The following is a 19,266-nucleotide window of genomic DNA, read 5'->3' on the forward strand; positions in this document are numbered from 1 at the left end:
TAGATAGAGTTTGGTGCAGAAAGTATTAAAAATGTCAGATGTTGCACTGTTGAATCAAATGGACCCGTAGGGGTGGTCACCGTTAGTAGAAGTTCTGCACTTTGAATATTAACCCCTTTCTGACATTAGACGTACTATCTCGTCGAGGTGGGGTGGGCCCGTATGCCCACGGACGGGATAGTACGTCATAGCGGGGTGAGCGTGGCCGATCGCCGCCGGGTGTCAGCTGACTATCGCAGCTGACATCCGGCAAAATGTGCCAGGAGCGGTCACGGACTGCCCCCTGCACATTAACATGAACATGATCGCAGTGTTCTGGCGGTATAGGGAAGCATCACGCCGGGAGGGGGCTCCCTGCGTGCTTCCCTGAGACCCTTGGAGCAACGCGATGTGATCACGTTGCTCCGAGGGTCTCTTACCTCCTCCCTGCAGGCCCGGATCCAAAATGGCCACGGGGCTGCATCCGGGTCCTGCAGGGAGGTGGCTTCACAGCGCCTGCTCAGAGCAGGCACCGAGAAGCCTCCAGGAGTGCACGTCAGATCGTTGATCTGACACAGTGCACAGCAAAGTGTCAGATCAGCGATCTTACACTATAACATGATGCCCCCCCCTCCTTCCCCCGGGGCAATGTTATAGTGTAAAAAAAAAATATTCAAATGTGTAAAAAAAAAAAAAATTCCTAAAAAAATAAATAAATATTGTTCCCATAAATAAATTTCTTTATCTAAATAAAATAAAAACAATAAAAGTACACATATTTAGTATCGCCGCGTCCATAACAACCCGACCTATAAAACTGTTCCACTAGTTAACCCCTTCAGTGAACACCGTAAAAAAAAAAAACGAGGCAAAAAACTACGCTTTATTATCATACCGCCGAACAAAAAGTGGAATAAAATGGGATCAAAAAGACTCATATAAATAACCATGGTACCGCTGAAAACGTCATCCTGTCCTGCAAAAAACAAGTCACGATACAGCATCATTAGCGAAAAATAAAAAAGTTATAGTCCTCAGAATAAAGCGATGCAAAAGTAATAACTTTTTCTATAAAATAGTTTTATCGTATAAAAGCGCCAAAACATAAAAAAATATAAATGAGGTATCGCTGTAATCGTACTGACCCAAAGAATAAAACTGCGTTATCCATTTTACCAAACGTGGAACGGTATAAACGCCCCCCCCCAAAAAAAAATAAATTCATGAATAGCTGATTTTTGGTCATTCTGCCTCACAAAAATCGGAATAAAAACCGATCAAAAAATGTTACATGCCTGAAAATGTCACCAATAAAAATGTCAACTCGTCTCGCAAAAAACAAGACCTTACATGACTCAGAGGACCAAAATATGGAAAAATTATAGCTCTCAAAATGTGGTAACGCAAAAAATATTTTTTGCAATAAAAAGCGTCTTTTAGTGTGTGACGGCTGCCAATCATAAAAATCCACTAGAAAACCCACTATAAAAGTAAATCAAACCCCTTTCATCACCCCCTTAGTAAGGAAAAAATAAAAAAAATAAAAAATGTATTTATTTCCATTTTCCCATCAGGGTTAGGGTTAGGGCTAGGGTTGGGGCTAAAGTTAGGGTTAGGATTGGGGCTAAAGTTAGGGTTAGGGTTGCGATTACATTTACGGTTGAGAATAGGGTTGGGATTAGGGTTAAGGATGTGTCAGGGTAAGGGGTGTGGTTAGGGTTACCATTGGGATAAGGGTTAGGGGTGTGTTTGGATTAGGGTTTCAGTTATAATTGGGGGGTTTCCACTGTTTAGGCACATCAGGGGCTCTCCAAACGCGACATGGCGTTCGATCTCAATTCCAGCCAATTCTGCATTGAAAAAGTAAAACAGTGCTCCTTCCCTTCTGAGCTCTCCCGTGCGCCAAACAGGGGTTTACCCCAACATATGGGGTATCAGCGTACTCAGGACAAATTGGACAACAATTTTGGGGTCCAATTTCTCCTGTTACCCTTGGGAAAATACAAAACTGGGGGCTAAAAAATAATTCTTGTGGGAAAAAAAAGATTTTTTATTTTTGTGGCTCTGCGTTATAAACTGTAGTGAAACATTTGGGGGTTCAAAGCTCTCACAACACATATAGATAAGTTCCTTAGGGGGTCTACTTTCCAAAATGTTGTCACTTGTGGGGGGTTTCAATGTTTAGGCACATAAGTGGCTTTCCAAGCGCAACATGGCATCCCATCTCAATTCCAGTAAATTTTGCATTGAAAAGTCAAATGGCGCTCCTTCTCTTCCGAGCTCTGCCATGCACCCAAAGAGTGGTTTACCTCCACATATGGGGTATCAGCGTACTCAGGACAAATTGTACAACAACTTTTGTGGTCCATTTTCTCCCGGTACCCTTGGTAAAATAAAACAAATTGGAGCTGAATTAAATTTTTTGTAAAAAAAAGTTAAATGTTCATTTTTATTTAAACATTCCAAAAATTCCTGTGAAACACCTGAAGGGTTAATAAACTTCCTGAATGTGATTTTGAGCACCTTGAGGGATGCAGTTTTTAGAATGGAGTCACACTTGGTTATTTTCATATAGACCCCTCAAAATGACTTCAAATGAGATATGGTTCCTAAAAAAAATGGTGTTGTAATAATGAGAAATTGCTGGTTAACTTTTAACCCTTATAACTCCATAACCAGAAAAAAATATTGGTTACAAAATTCTGCTGAAGTAAAGTAGACATGTGGGAAATGTTACATATTAAGTATTTTGTGTGACATATCTCTGTCTCTGTATTTAATTGCATAAAAATTCAAAGTTGGAAAATTGTGACATTTTCAAAATTTTCGACAAATTTCTGTTTTTTTTCACAAATAAACGCAGGTAATATCATAGAATTTTTACCACTTTCATGAATTACAATATGTCTTCAGAAAACAATGTCAGAATCACCGGGATCCGTTAAAGCGTTCCAGAGTTATAACCTCATAAAAGGACAGTGGTCAGAATTGTAAAAATTGGCTCGGTCATTAACGTGCAAACCACCCTTGGGGCTAAAGGGGTTAAAAAAAAAGGTGCAGTTTGTCTTGAACTTTGAAGCCTTAAGAAAGTATACCCGTAGTAGGTAATAGCTTTTCATAGTTAGTTAATTAATATACTGTTTTCTATTATTAAAGTGGGCCCAAACTGTAAATATGTTCTTGTAAGGTCCAAGTGTTCATACCTCTCATAAAGGGAAGCCCTAGTTAATACCATAACTTGTTTTACATGTTTACAGCATTCCCAAAAAATTGTATGTCTTTTTCCTAATTTGTATTGTTATTCTTCTTTTCCCAGTGCAGGAGTACTGGATTTAATGGGGGGGTAGTGTGGCGCCCCAGGGTCCTGGTCATCACAGTATCATTGCTTCCCTCATGGGGGAGGTGATGTTACGTTTTTAGGCAAGAAGGGATAACTGTCACCAGGTAACACAAACATGCAACATGTTCACACTCCAGGCCACCAGGTGGAGCTTTTGATCCTATTTACTAGGTGACTCCCCATATATATGGTAGTTTTGGAGATAAAGTTAGTCAGTTCTTGCCAGGAAACAGACTGGCACAGTCAGAGGCAGAAGAGGGTGTACGGACCTACAGTTAGGTCCATATATATTTGGACAGAGACAACATTTTTCTAATTTTGATTATAGACATTACCATAATGAATTTTAAACAAAACAATTCAGATGCATTTGAAGTTCAGACTTTCAGCTTTCATTTGAGGGTATCCACATTAAAATTGGATGAAGGGTTTAGGAGTTTCAGCTCCTTAACATGTGCCACCCTGTTTTTAAAGGGGCCAAAAGTTATTGGACCATTGACTCCAAGGCTATTTCATGGACAGGTGTGGGCAATCCCTTCGTTATGTCATTCTCAATTAAGCATATAAAAGGCCTGGAGGTGATTTGAGGTGTGGTGCATGCATTTGGAAGGTTTTGCTGTGAAGTAAACATGTGGCCAAAGGAGCTCTCCATGCAGGTGAAACAAGCCATCCTTAAGCTGCGAAAACAGAAAAAACCCATCCGAGAAATTGCTACAATATTAGGAGTGGCAAAATCTACAGTTTGGTACATCCTGAGAAAGAAAGAAAGCACTGGTGAACTCATCAATGCAAAAAGTCCTGGGCGCCCACGGAAGACAACAGTGGTGGATGATCGCAGAATAATCTCTATAGTGAAGAGAAACCCCTTCACAACAGCCAACCAAGTGAACAACTTTCTCCAGGAGGTCGGCGTATCAATATCCAAATCTACCATAAAGAGAAGACTGCATGAAAGTAAATACAGAGGGTTCACTGCGCGGTGCAAGCCACTCATAAGTATCAAGAATAAAAAGGCTAGACTGGACTTTGCTAAAAAAAAATCTAAAGAAGCCAGCACAGTTCTGGAAGAACATTCTTTGGACAGATGAAACCAAGATCAACCTCTCCCAGAATGATGGAAAGAGAAAAGTATGGCGAAGGCGTGGTACAGCTCATGATCCAAAGCATACCACATCATCTGTAAAACACGGCGGAGGCAGTGTGATGGCTAGGGCATGCATGGCTGCCAGTGGCACTGGGTCACTAATGTTTATTGATGATGTGACACAGGACAGAAGCAGCCGAGTGAATTCTGAGGTATTCAGAGACATACTGTGTGTTCAGATCCAGCCAAATGCAGCCAAACTGATTGGTTGTCGTTTCATACTACAGATGGACAATGACCCAAAACATAAAGCCAAAGCAACCCTGGAGTTTATTAAAGCAAAGAAGTGGAATATTCTTGAATGGCCAAGTCAGTCACCTGATGTCAACCCAATTGAGCATTCATTTCATTTGTAAGAGACTAAACTTCAGACAGAAAGGCCCACAAACAAACAGCAACTGAAAACCACCGCAGTGAAGGCCTGGACGAGCTTCAAAAAGGAGGAAACACAGCATCTGGTGATGTCCATGAGTTCAAGACTTCAGGCAGTCATTGCCAACAAAGGGTTTTCAACCCAAGTACTAAAAATGAACATTTTATTTAAAATTATTTAATCTGTCCAATTACTTTTGGTCCCTTTAAAAACAGGGTGGCACATGTTAAGGAGCTGAAACTCCTGAACCCTTCATCCAATTTTAATATGGATGCCCTCAAATGAAAGCTGAAAGTCTGAACTTCAACTGCATCTGAATTGTTTTGTTTAAAATTCATTGTGGTAATGTCTATAACCAAAATTAGAAAAATGTTGTCTCTGTCCAAATATATATGGACCTAACTGTATGTAGCCACAGTGCTTCAGTTCCTGGAAAGAAACATACAGAAAGCCGAATATATTGCAGTGAGCATGCTGGAGAGCAAAGCACAGGAAAGGAGCACCAGTGGGAGACCAGCCACGAGCAGGCTGCCTCCTTCTGAGGCGCAGAGACTGATAACCAGAACACTGAGGTTATAAGGGCCTCTATGACTTACATCAGAGGCCGGCAAGACAGCTGAACTCCAAGTTTTTGCATTCGCCTTAATACCCAGGAGGCACGGTGACACCCTTAGAGCCCGGGTAATGCTATAGTCTCTATGAACAGGTTCAAGTCACCAGTCATACGGCTTGTGTCCTATCCTATAATGGGGACAGAGAGAGAGAACATCTGTGAGGACCTTATCTGAAGCCATAGGCAGTAAGGGACTATAACACCACGGTGCTAGAGGAAAGCTTTGATTGAAAAGGGGACTCTTAACTTGCCTCCAAGCCGGCCGGACCCTGCCTGCCCTGTGAATTGGTGCTTTGGACTGTGGCTGCTGAAGTCTTTATTAAACAAGGTAAAGAGACTGCAAACCTGTGTTCTTGTTCTTTACTGCGCCATTCACCATCTACACACCGGGAGCCTCGGGGATTGGGGATATACTTCACTTGTGGGAAGTTATACTATCTAGATGCTATAACATCACCCCTGAGGACCCCTTAAAGCAGCGTCGGTACCCACTAACCGAATGCCACAGGTCGCATCACGAACACAAACTTTATTCCCTGTAAAAACCTTCCCCTTTTACATGGGCACCCAGGGCCACCGACCGGGTTCCCACCGTGACATCCCCCTGTGAACGCAGGACCCAGTACCGAGTGCCCTACGGTCTGGGGGGTAGCTCAGACTGTTAAAGACACAAAGCCTATTTTTAGAGGGGCATCAGGCGGCATTAATATTCTTAAAGGGCCATTATTAAATAGTGGGTCTCCTATGCTGTTATTCATGCCTATTTAGTGAGTGGCTGGGCTGCCAAGAATTATAATGCACCCCAATACCCCTTTCACAAAAGGTACAGGTGGCCCTCCTGAAAAAAATTTGCATTATATGCAGGGCCTGCCCTGCTATTTAGTCATATGCACCCCAATAAGTCTTTGAACCTAGGTACTGGATGGCCACAGGAAAATACATTTCACATTATTCATTTTGTAATCCCATACTGTTTTCTTATGTATTAACTGCAAGGCCTGCCCTGCTACCAAGCCATATGCCCCCCAATAAGTATTTGAACCCAGGTACTGGATGGCCACAGGAAAACCCACTTCACATTCTTCAGTTGGTCCTGCCATACTGTTTCCTTATGCATTGACTGTAAAGGCCACCTTGAACCAAATGTGCACAATTGTACAATGCGTACAAATATAAGAAGCAAACTAATGGTCTGTATACCTTCTCCAAAAAAAAGCACTTTACTATTGTACACAATCGTCCTTTGGAAGAATCATGGCGGAGGGCCTCATAAAAAAAATTCCCATTACAAAGGAGCTGGTCTTCTAGACTCGTAATGCCTATACACTAAGTGCATGGACTGACAAACATTTCCCCTTGTGGGGTACATTTTTTAAAAATATTTTATGGGGATCATAGACACCCTTTTCCAAAAATTGATTGGCTGTAGCAGAAAGGAACACGCAAACACTGGTGATCTAGTGTTGGAGAATGATGACACGTTAAGGAAGGCCTCAGTAAAAACTAGGCCCAATTTAAAGGACTGGGTCTACTAGACTTGTAATGCCCATACATGAAGTGCATGGGCTGACCCACATTCCCCCATGGGGGGTACATTTTTGAAAACTGTTTTATGGGCATCATAGACACCCTTACCCAAAATTGGACTGGCTGCAGCAGCACAGATCCCATTAACCCTCATGATCTAGTGGTGGAGAATGAGGAGACATAATGATAAATCACAATGAAATCAAACAAATAAATAAAGGATGTGAATCCACCTATGAAAGAAAATAACAAAAGGGAGGGGTGAACACAGGTTCATATATATGAAGCCAGAAAGTGTCCAATGAGAAATGTTGGTCCCTAGCAACAGCTCAGAGGCAAGGACATAAATAAAAATGTAATATAATAGTATTTTTATATTTTTATATTGGAGAGGTATATACTAGGTCATAAGAGGTTGGTCCAGAGATAGGAAAACTGGAAAATATCAGAATAAATGGGAAGAATATGCATGTCTCATTTTTATGACATTTCCTCCTGGTGGAGTAACATTTGTTTTTGGTTTCAAATTAGTAACGGGCATTAAAAAACACCCTTGCCAAAAATTGGATTGGCTGTAGCACAACAGAACACATTAAACCTGGTGATCTAGTGGCAGAAAACTAGGCCCAATGCAAAGGAGCGAGTCTCCTAGGCTTGTAATGCCCATATACGAAGTGCATGGGCTGACAAACATTTCTCCATGGGGCTACATTTTTTAGAACTAGTGTATGGGCATCATAGACACCCTTGACAAAAATTGGCCTGGCTGTAGCAGCACAGAACTGTTAGAATCTGTTTTGTTTTTGACCATCTGCCATCTTGTTGTGGTTTTTTGGTTGCTGTTTTTTTCCCCTGGTGCTGGGTTGTCTTAGGTCAAGGATTGCATCACCCTCTATTACCCAGCACCTGCCTCCCAGTTCTTGCTGGATAACAGTGTTAGTCCGCTAAAGTTCTGGTTAGGTGCTTTGATAGCTTTCTGTGTTTGTTATTGTGCAGTTCTGGAATCCCCGTTTCTGCTATCATTAGTTTCTGTTTTCTGTTGGTTTCTGCATCCTTCTCTGTATTTTCTATTAGGAGGTGACCTGTTTTCATACCCAGTCTTTTTAGGGACTCCCTTCCCTCTATCTATAGGTCTTCTCTTGAGATTAACCTAGGATCATCGGTGGGTCTATTTGCAAGGAATGGGTCGCCCACTCCATAGTAGGGTATCAGCCTAGTCTCAGTGCAGGGTCAGTTTTCCCCCTTCTATCCTGGTTCTGTGTTGCAATTCCGTAATAAGAACACGTTAACCCTGGTGATCTAGTGGTGGAGAATGAGGAGACATAATGATAAATCATACTGAAATCAAACAAATAACTAGAAAATGTGAATCCATCTATGAAAGAAAATAATAAAAGGGAGGGGTGAACACAGGTTCAAAAATATGAAGCCAGAATGTGTCCAACGAGATATGTTTGTCCCTACAAACAGCTTAGAGACGGATATAAATAAAAATATAATATAAAAATATTTCAAAAATTTTCTATTGTAGAGGTATACACTAGGGTTGAGCGACTTTTCTTTTTATAGGATCGGGTCGGGTTTCACGAAACCCGACTTTTTCAAAAGTCGGGTCGAGTGAAATCGGCCGATCGTATAGAAAAGTCGGGGTCGGGGTCGGCCGAAACACGAAACCCAATGCAGTGCAATGGGATACTAATGCTTCCGAGGGTCTGAAGAAGAGGAAACTCTCCTTCAGGCCCTGGGATCCATATTTAAGTGTAAAATAAAGAATCAAAATAAAAATTATTGATATACTTACCCTTGGACGCGCCCTGGTTCTCACCGGCAGCCTTGCTTCCTAAGAATGAGCGCCTGAAGGACCTTCGATGACGTCGCGGCTTGTGATTGGTCGCGTGAGCGGTCACATGGGCGTCACGCGACCAATCACAAGCCGCGACGTCATCTAAGGTCCTTCAGGCGCTGATTCTTAGGAAGGAAGGCTGCGGGTTAGAACCAGGGCGCGTCCGAGGGTGAGTATATACCTATTAGGAATATACTCACCCTCGGACGCGCCCTCGGACGCTTCCTTCCTAAGAATTAGCGCCTGAAGGACCTTAGATGACGTCGTGGCTTGTGATTGGTTGCGTGACCGCCCATGTGACCGCTCACGCGACCAATCACAAGCCGCGACATCATCGAAGGCCCTTCAGGCGCTCATTTTTAGGAACGCAGGCTGCCGGTTAGAACCAGGGCGCGTCCGAGGGTGAGTATATTAATATTTTTTACTTTTATTCTTTACTTTACACTTAAATATGGATTCCAATACCGATTCCCGATATCGCAAACATATCGGAACTGGGTATCGGAATTCCGATACCAGTTTAGAAGATCGCCGACCTCATGGCTGACCCCACACAGGGGTCGGGTCGGGTTTCATGAAACCCGACTTTGCCAAAAGTCGGCGACTTCTGAATCTGGCCGACCCATTTCGCTCAACTCTAGTATACACTACCTCATTAGAGGACTGTCCAGAGATAGGAAAAATGGAAAATATAAGACTAAATGGGAAGAATATCTCATTTTTATTACATTTACCCCTGGGGGAGTAACATTTGTTTTGGTTTCAAATTTTTAACGGGCATCATAAAAACATCCTGGCACAAAAATTTTGAGACTTCTGCATCACGGAATACATTCATCCTGTTGTTCTAGTGGTTTTGAATGATGAGGATAAGGAGGAGGATAACACCATACAGACCAGATCAGGAAACGTATACCCATGTGAGGTTGTGAAGAGGTTGATGAGAATACAACTCCACAAAAAAGACAATGCATTAAAGGTTATATTTCGCTGTTTTCACTTGGTGGTGTACAGAAGTCTTGCCCAATCCAGCCCTTGTTCATTTTTATAAGAGTCAGCCTGTCAGCATTTTCAGTTGACAGGCGGATGCGCTTATCTGATATAATTCCACAAGCGGCACTAAAAACTTGCTCTGACAGAAGAGTAGCAGCAGGGTAGACCAGGACCTCCATGGCGTAGAGAGCCAGTTCATGCCACATGTCCAGCTTGGATACCCAATAATTAAAAGGCACAGAGGAATCATGGAGGACATTTCTACAATCTGCAAGGTACTCCCTCAGCATCTTTCCAAACATTGCACATTGGGACAGCACCCATTGCCTCTGTGCCGGCACGATGGGAGGGTCTCAGAAAACTGTCCCAGAACTTTACCATTGTTCCCCTGCCTGAGCTGAATGGTACTTCTGCCTCTCTTGCTTGGACTCCTTGGTTGTACAACTAACTCTGACGTCTGCTATAAGGGCAATCAGGTACTGCAACATTTTAGTTCACCTTTCTGCCTCAGGCAGAAGAGATTGAAAGTTCTTGTAGCAAGGGTCTAGAAGAGTCACCAACAAGAAATGAGTGTTCCCGAAAATTTTAATAATGCGACTGTCACGGGAAATGCAGTGCAACATAAAGTCAGCCATGTGTACATGCCTGACTGCTAACAGGCAAGACTTCCATGTCCTCACCAACAAGATGACCTGACCTGACCATACTGTCCTCCTCCTCCTCTTCCTTCTTCTCCTCATGCGTGTCCTCAGTCCATCCCCACTGAACAAATAGTATGACAGCTGTGCTTGTAGTCTATAGCACATGAAAGTAGCTCCTGTTCTTCCTCCTCCTCATTTTCTACCAATCCACGTTGGGAGGACATGAGGTTGGGCTGAGTGTAATCACCATGTATGGTTCCTTTCTCCATGTCCTGATGCTCTGCCTGCAATGCATCCTCTTTGATTGTGAGCAGAGAGGTTTTCAGAATACAAAGAAGAGGGATGGTGACCCTAATTATGGCGCCATTGCCGCTCACCATCTTGGTGCAGTCCTCAAAGTTTTGGAGGATGGTACATATGTATGGCATCCATGTACACTACTGAGGTCTCATGTATGGATTCTGAACAGAATATTGACAGCCTTGTTGATGCTGGTAGTCAACAACTTCCCTCTCTCTTCTGCTCACAAATCCTTTCTAACATATGCAGTGTAGAGTTCCACGCGTGGGGAGATCGCACACCACTCGGTGAGCCGGAAGCTACAAACGCTGCTGAAGCACAGCAAGGGCAGCTGAAGCTGTAGCTGACTTTCTAAAATGGGCAGACAGACGGCGTACTTTCACTAGCAGATCTGGCAGCCTAAAAGGTAACATTTCTAGCACATGCAGAGGAGAAATGTGAGAATTTAGTACAGTGGCCTGTGGGACGTTAGCTGGGTATTTCCGCTTGTGTTCCAATGACTGGGTTATAGAAAACTCAAGGCTGCGCTGGGACAAGGATGTGCATGGGCTTGATGATGGTGCTGCTTTACTGTGGGTAACAACAGGTGCAGCGCCAGAGGCACCTTCACGTGCATGGTGGGCTGGAGATTGGCTTCTATGCAAAACAGTAGAAGAAGAAGCTATGGTTTCACTTGCAGACAGTGTTCCTGGATCCTGGGGTTAGGCCCACAAAATCTGATGCATTGCTGCCATGTGCCTGGTCATGCTGGTGGTGGTAGTTTTGCTACCCCTTCTGATACGGGCATGACAGGTGCTGCAAATGGCCTGTTTTGGGTTATCAGCACAGTCTTTAAAAAATAACCAGACTTTGGAAGATTTAACAGTTGGAATGGAAATGTCCCTCATTTTGGTGTTACGGGGAACGGATGTACGCCTTCTGTCTGTGGCCGCCACACTGCTGCTTCCTGCCTGTTGGGGTGATATACCTCCTTCCCCATGTGTGCTGCTGTTCTCACTCTGTATGTCCTCCTGCCAGGTTTGGTCAGTTACTATGTCATCCACCACCTCATCTTTTATATCCACACCCTGCTCCTCCTCCTGACTTTCTGGCAATTGTGTCTCATCATCATCCACCTCTTGTGACACTTTCCCACCATCGCCTTCATGTGACTGTGGCTGTTCAAATCTTTGCGCAACGCTGCATGCATATATACATATACCTGCGAAGCCAAGATTTTTCAACCACAGATACACCAGACGTCTGACGGAGATAACAGACAGTTAAAATGTTTCTTTTTAAGATATTTTTTAAACAAAAAATACTGAACAGAAAAAGGCTAGCAGACAAAACTATGCAACGCATGCCTGCGAAGCCAAGATTTTTCCATCACAAATACACCAGGCGTCTGACGGAGATAACAGACTGTCTAAAAATGTTCTAATTTTTTTGGTAGTTTGGGAAAAAATAATACTGAGTAGAACAAGGCTAGCAGACAGAACTATGAAACCTATGCTTGCGAAACAAAGATTTTTCCACCACAGATACACGAGGCATTTGGCGGAGATACCAGACTGATCAAATTGGGCCTTGTTTTTTGGGACACACAAAAAATGGGTCAACAAGTTGACTATGATACTAAAAAACATGGAGTGCTAAAATTGCAAGATATTTAGCGCAATGATATGCGATGTGGCGTACAACTCACAGTGATAAATAAAAGAACTGTAGATAAATATTTTCGGGCCAGCTACAGATTTTTGGGGCAGCAAAATGGTGTCTAAAAATGTTGTAAAACACTACAAAATATTAGTACCAAAAAAAGGACAGAATTTTTATCGCACTCACATCTGATGCCTGGGACAAAAAAAACAAACTTAGATTTGCAGACTCTTCAACTGCAATGACCTGGCTGTAGTCTGCAGCGTGACCAAGCAAATAAATGTAGAAAAAAGGCGGCCATGGATTGCTTTAGAATAAAATGTGCAGCTATAAGCTGAAAAAAAAGGCCACAGATAAATGCAGCTAGGTATATATTAAATAAGCGGCAGCAGCAGACAGTAATGGAGCTTTTTGAGGTATGCTGTCTGTGCGGATTGGAGATAAGCAAGGTTTTTATGATCAGTGATGGATTGCTCCCTCGAGAAGGTGTTGCCACTCTTGAAGGGCCAACTTAATTGCCAACAATTCCCGATCTCCCACGGAATAGTTCCTTTCAGAAGTGGAAAAAACCTTAGAGAAAAAAAACACAGGTGACCATACGGTGGACGACTTCTGGGTGAGCATCACTCCAGCACCTATGGAGGAAGCGTCTATCTCAAGCAATAATTTCTTATCAGAGTCCGGTCGATGGAGAACAGGTGCAGAAGAGAGCTTCTGTTTTAGAGAAACAAAAACTTCCTCTGTCTCGGGAGTCCAATCCTTTGCGTTTGCACCTCTCCAGGTCAAAGCGGAGATGGGTGCCACTCGGATGGAAAAGTGTAGAATGAATAGACAGTAGTAGTTGGCAAACCCCAGGAATCATTGTATGGCTTTCAGTCCAGATGGGCGAAGCCACTTGAGGACGGTGGACAACTTCTCTGGATCCATCTTTAAACCATCCACTGTTTATATAGACTATATAACAATTTTCCTTAAAGTCTGTTCTCCCTGATTCTTTATAAGACCTGATGTACTTGCCTCCGGTGTGAGGCTAAGTCTGCAGAGAAGATACAAATATCGTCCAGGTAAACAGCAACACAAGAATAGAGCAGGTCTCTGAAAATATAATTTATGAATTCCTGTAAAACTGCGGGTGCATAACTTAGACCGAACGACATTGCCAGGAATTCGTAGTGTCCATTTTGAGTGTTAAAAGCTGTTATCCACTTGTCTCCTTCCCATATACAAATCAGATTGTAGGCCCCTCTCAGATCCAGTGTGGTGAAGTTTTTAGCCCCTCTGAGACGATCAAACAGCTCTGACATAAGAGGTAATGGGTACCTGTTCTTTACCGTGATCTGGTTCAGCCCCCTGTAATCGATACAGGGCAGTAGGGATCCGTATTTTTTCTTCAGGAAGTAGAATCCTGCCCCTGCCAGCAAAGACGACTTCCGGATAAATCCTCTGGGCAGGTTCTTCTGGATGTAATCAGACATAGACTGGGTCTCTGCTAGAGAAAGAGGATAGATGCGCCCTCGAAGAGGAGATGTTCAGGGGAGCAGATCAATTGGACAGTCATACGACCTGTGCTGAGGTAGTCTCTCTGCCTCCTTTTTCCCCAAAGACATCAGCGAAGGTCTAGTAAGAGGAAAGTAGACCCGGCAGGGCAGTTGGCTGGAAAGGAGATTGAACAGGTAGAACAGGGATAATATACTGGTCTGAGCAGGGGTCCCCCCAGCGCAGAACCTCTCCCGTCTTCCAATTTAAGACTGGTTCATGCATGCGGAGCCAGTGTAGACCTAAAAGCAAGGAGTGAGACAAACCAGGCAACACATAAAGACGGATTCTTTCCTAATGCGTTAGACCTACCCGAAGTTCCACTGGCACAGTTTGAAACCAGACGGGCTCAGTCAGGGGTTTACCATCAACGGATATCACCCGCAACGGATCTGGAAGACGCTGGACTGGTATCTGGTAGCGGTCCACAACCGCCTGTTGAATGAGATTCCCGGTGGCTCCAGAGTCCAAGTGACAGAGTTCCAAAAATTTTACTGTGCCGAAGTACATGGAGACCGTTATTTGCAAAGATGGAGGGAGATGTTCCTTAACTAGGATAGCCTCTCCTACAGACCCTAGGCACTGGAGTTTCCCGACTTCTTTGGGCAGAAGTGGATCAGATGCTCAGGCCTGCCGCAGTAGAAACAGCTCCCCTCCAGGTGACATGCCTACTGGCGGCGGTTGGTCAAGCTTACATGGTCCACTTCCATTGCTTCAGAAGAGGATGGCGGAGTCAGAAAGGCCGCAGGTTTTGGTGAACTAGAAACCAGATGGTAGGGCCTCTTATCACGTTTGGTTTCCTTGGAATGTTCCTGAAACCGTAGGTCTATTCGGGTTGCCAGGGAAATCAGATCATCCCGAGTTGTGTGCACGTCCCTTACCGCCAGCTCATCCTTTATTCCTTCCAAAAGAACTTCCCAGAAGGCGGGTACCAAGGCCTCGTTGTTTCAGGATAGCTCAGACGAAAGGGTACGAAACCGGACAGCATACTGAGCCACAGTAAAATCCTCCTGGTGTAGCTGAAGAAGAGCAGAAGCTGTTGACGTGGCATGACCGGGTTCATCAAAGGTCCTGCGGAATGCTTCAAGAAAAGACTGGCGATTAGTAACCAGAGCATCCCCTCTCTCCCACAGTGGATTTAGCCAGGTGAGGGCCTCTCCAGCAAGGTAAGACATAATGAAGCCCACCTTGGCCCGATCAGAAGCATACATATGCCCCAGGAGTTCAAAGTGTAGCATGCAATGTTTAATGAATACCTGACACAGAATGGGGTCGCCATGGAAGTGGATGGGAGCCGCCAGGAGAGGACTTTGCTTGCCATGCAACTGATACCTGTTTGCCGGTTGCAGAGATGGGTACAGTCGAGAATATCATGGACTCCATGCAAGTAGAAAAGTTGCGCAAATAGGTTGTGATATTATCCTGTTGGTCCCTCAGACTGGTAACCTCTCGCCATAGTTCATTGGCCGGAGATACCTGGGATCCAGCTGGTTCCATGGCTAGAGCAATCTGTAACGAATGTAAACGGAGGCACAGGTGGTGAAGATCACATTTGTTTTTTATTAATATTTCTGTGGAACCACGTGACCACGATCCGGGGGGCTTCATAGGGGGCATGACTATGTGAGCTTCAGACACCTGTGGAAAGTCCCTTCGAACAGGGTCAGAATGGAATGCCTGGGGACATGTGGCAGCTGTCCCAGTGGGACAGATGGACTAGCAGGGTTAACAGATGTCGTGGAGCTGACCGGCAGATTCCGGGTGTACGGGTAGGAGCAGGCACTGGTGGAACTAGCGTTATCCAGAGGTACATATGGCTGTATGGTGGGACATGAGAAACTGGCCTAGACAGAATGGACATCGTCCAGGATAGCCAGGTAACAGGTAGCTGACAGTCTGCGGAGACAAACAGTGTAAGCGGAGCACTGGCAAAACACTTCAGAAGCTAAAGCACACACTAGCAGACACCAGAAGCTAGCAACAGAGGATACTTGTTACTCCGGCACCCTCACTATGATGGAGGGGCTAGAAATAGTAATCACCAACATGCCATTGGTCAGAAGTACTTTTGAAAAATGTGCACTGTCTCTTTAAGAGACCGGGAGAGCATACGTGTGCGACCTAAGTACTCTACCCAGGAACCCGCTGGCCGCACGCCAGGAAGCAGGGGAAAGAGAAGAAGCAGAGGTAGCAGCAGGATGGCGTGGAGCCGGCACAGAGTTGGAGTCCCAACGGGGACCCCACACTGGTACGGGATCGGGACTGCGTGTAACACTGCCTGACAATATTTGGCATTGTAGGATCAGCAATAACAGCAGTAGTACAGTGTATCACTGTAAAACACAGTGTGCAGCAAGGAGATGTGTGCCTGTTGTGGCTGTGTAGTGGCATTGTCATTAGCAGAATTCGCATGGTAGAAAAATATGACAGGTCAGCAAGGAAATGTCCTGCAGAACAGAGTCAGCAATACCAGAACCTGCAGCAGCAGTACAGTATAGGTGACATGATTTACAGAGAATAAATGCCCAGCTGAGCCTAGACCATTGGAAATGCCAACAGCAGAATGGTGTAAAAGATAGACAATGGACAGACAGGCAGCCAGAATATATGGCTGGTGTAATCATTGTTATCAGCCATAGATGATTATAAATCGGCAGCAATCCATGCTTGATTCATTTTGAGAACTTCTTCTATGCTTGTGAATGATAACCTGGTGCTCTTGACTGAGTGACAAAACCACTGGCTACCTCTCTGACACTACATTGGAGACTAGACATGACAGTACGCCTATACCAAACTATGGTATTCTTGTCACACCTCCAATATGCTGAACCAGAAGTCCATAAAATCAGGACTCAGGGGCTCAGGGAATCTGTTGGAGAAATGACTTACTCTAGTTCAAGTATGAACCTAGCTACTCATGTGGAATGTGTCTGTTTGCTGATATGTTTCAGGTTGGTCCATGTGTTCCGTCATGTCATACATAATATAATTGATTCTGCTTTGGTTATTTTTTGTAGCTGTAGTGCTGACATGTAAGAGGAACCCTGTAGGGAACTGAGATTGGTCTCCTGGTCAGTCACGTGGTTGGCTGGCATTCACCTTGTGACTGCTTTAATGTTGACAGGAAATACAGCTTATCCTAGTAATAACTTTCTACTCCCTTTCTAAAGCTTGAAAACGTCACAATTTTTAATTTATAACAAGCATCGAAAAAATGTATATCCAATAGTCATCTTTTTGCTTTATAACAACAATACGCCTGCCATCTCACAAGCATTCCAGTATGCAGCTTGCCATACTCTTCAGCTCGACCAAGTGTACCACTGGTTTGCTTTATGCATCTTGCAAGTAGTCATCATGGTCATCATCTTCATTGTAGTTGTCATATTTATTCTGATCATCATCCCTATCTTGTCCCTGTGACAACTTTATTTTCCCCTACCCATTGCTGCTTCTCTGTCTCTTTCATCTATTCCACATTCTACTGCATGTAACACAAACAGTGAATGTTTGGGTTGCATCAATCCTGCACAGTGGGAAACGTTACTCGGCCCCAAAAAATCGTTAATAGTGATGAGCGAATGTGCTCGCCACTACTCGGTACTCGCCCGAGTATCACTGTGCTCAGTGTACTTGGTGAGCACCGAGCATTTCCGGGACTACTCGACGGGAACTTGGGTCTCCACCCTGCATTTTTGGCAGTCTTTAGAGACCCAATCAACATGCAGGGATTGTCTGCCAGGCACTGTAACACCGCAGCCATCTTTGTTGTGGTCTTGTAGTGATTGGCTGGCCACACAGTATCATCAGGAGTATAAGAGCCGCCCTGCTTGACATATTCTGCTCTGGAGTCAGCTAGTGTAGGGAGAGCTCCTTCAGATGCCTGGTGTATCTGTGGTGCCCAAATATTCACTTTGCAGGCATACGTTGCATAGTTCTGTCTGCTAGCCTTGTTCTGCTCAGTATTTCGTGATTCCAAAAATTTAATTTTTTTAAAAAAAGTATACAGTCTGTTATCTCCATCAGACGCCTGGTGTATCTGTTGTGTAAAAATCTTCGCTTCGACAGGCATACATTGCATTGTTCTGTCTGCTAGCCTTGGTGTACTCATTATTTTTGTTTAAAAAATATTTAAGAAAACAAAAAAACATATTTTAACTGTCTGTTATTTCCGTAAGATGCTCGGTGTATCTGTGGTCTTCAAATACTTGCTTTTCAGGTACACTGATCACATAAAATTTTTCTCCAAATAAATCCATTTGTATTGAGCTTTTCAAATATTTCAGTAGTCCATTTAAAATGATAAAGGAAAGGGGCAAGGGATGGGGAAATGGACGTGATGCTGATGGTGCATGCAGAGGACGAGGCGGTGGAAAAGCTGAAAGTGGGCCACAACAAATACCCACATCGTCGTGCTCGACCTTCCTATCCCAGTTTCTAGGGTCCGCAGCACACTACTATACTACTATTGAAGCCAGAGCAGTGTGAAATGGTTGTTGGTTGGATAGCAGATAATGCTTCCAGTCACTTAGACATCACCATCACCACCACCACCATGTCTTCCACACCATGATCCTCCTCACCCTGATCCTCCGTCCTCCCACCAAGGTGAGTTCCCTGAGACAACTGATCTCACACTTGGACACTCAGATTTCCCTTTAAAGATTCCGGACTCTCGGCCGGTCAACTTGAAATGGGGCCAGTTGAGATCGCATGTAGCGATGGCCAAAGATTTGAACAGCCATGGTCACACAAAGGTAATGGTGGGAAAGTGTCACAAGAAGAGAATGACGATGAGACACAATTGCCAGAAAGTCAGAAGGAGGAGCAGGGTTCAGATGTGGAAGACGAGGTGGTGAATGACATAGTGATTGACCCCACCTGGCAGGAGGATATGCAAAGCGAGGACAGCAGCACACATGGTGAAGGAGGCATATCACCCCAACAGGCAGGAAGCAGACAGAAGGCATGAATCCTTTCCCCGTAACACGAACATGACGGAAGTTGCTATTCCAACTGTTAGATCTTCCAGAGTCTGGTTATTTTTTAAAGACTCTGCCGATAACCTCAAACAGGCCATTTGCAGCACCTGCCTAGCCTGCATCCTCCCCATGCTGAGGATTGTTGTCCCTTCATCATTCAGGGTTGCCCCCACAATCTACAGCTCATGCACCTCATCCTCCTCCTCTTCAGCCTCCATCTCTGAAATGAACACATTAGTCAGAAGCTGAAAGCACTGCAGCACTGCCTCAGCCAAGCGGCAGCAGGCTGTGCTGAAGCTAATCTGCTTAGGTGACAAACAACAGAATGCTGAAGAGTTGTGGACAGCACTG

The sequence above is a fragment of the Ranitomeya imitator genome, chromosome 2 (genome assembly GCF_032444005.1).
Source record: "Ranitomeya imitator isolate aRanImi1 chromosome 2, aRanImi1.pri, whole genome shotgun sequence".
Lineage (NCBI taxonomy): Eukaryota > Metazoa > Chordata > Amphibia > Anura > Dendrobatidae > Ranitomeya > Ranitomeya imitator.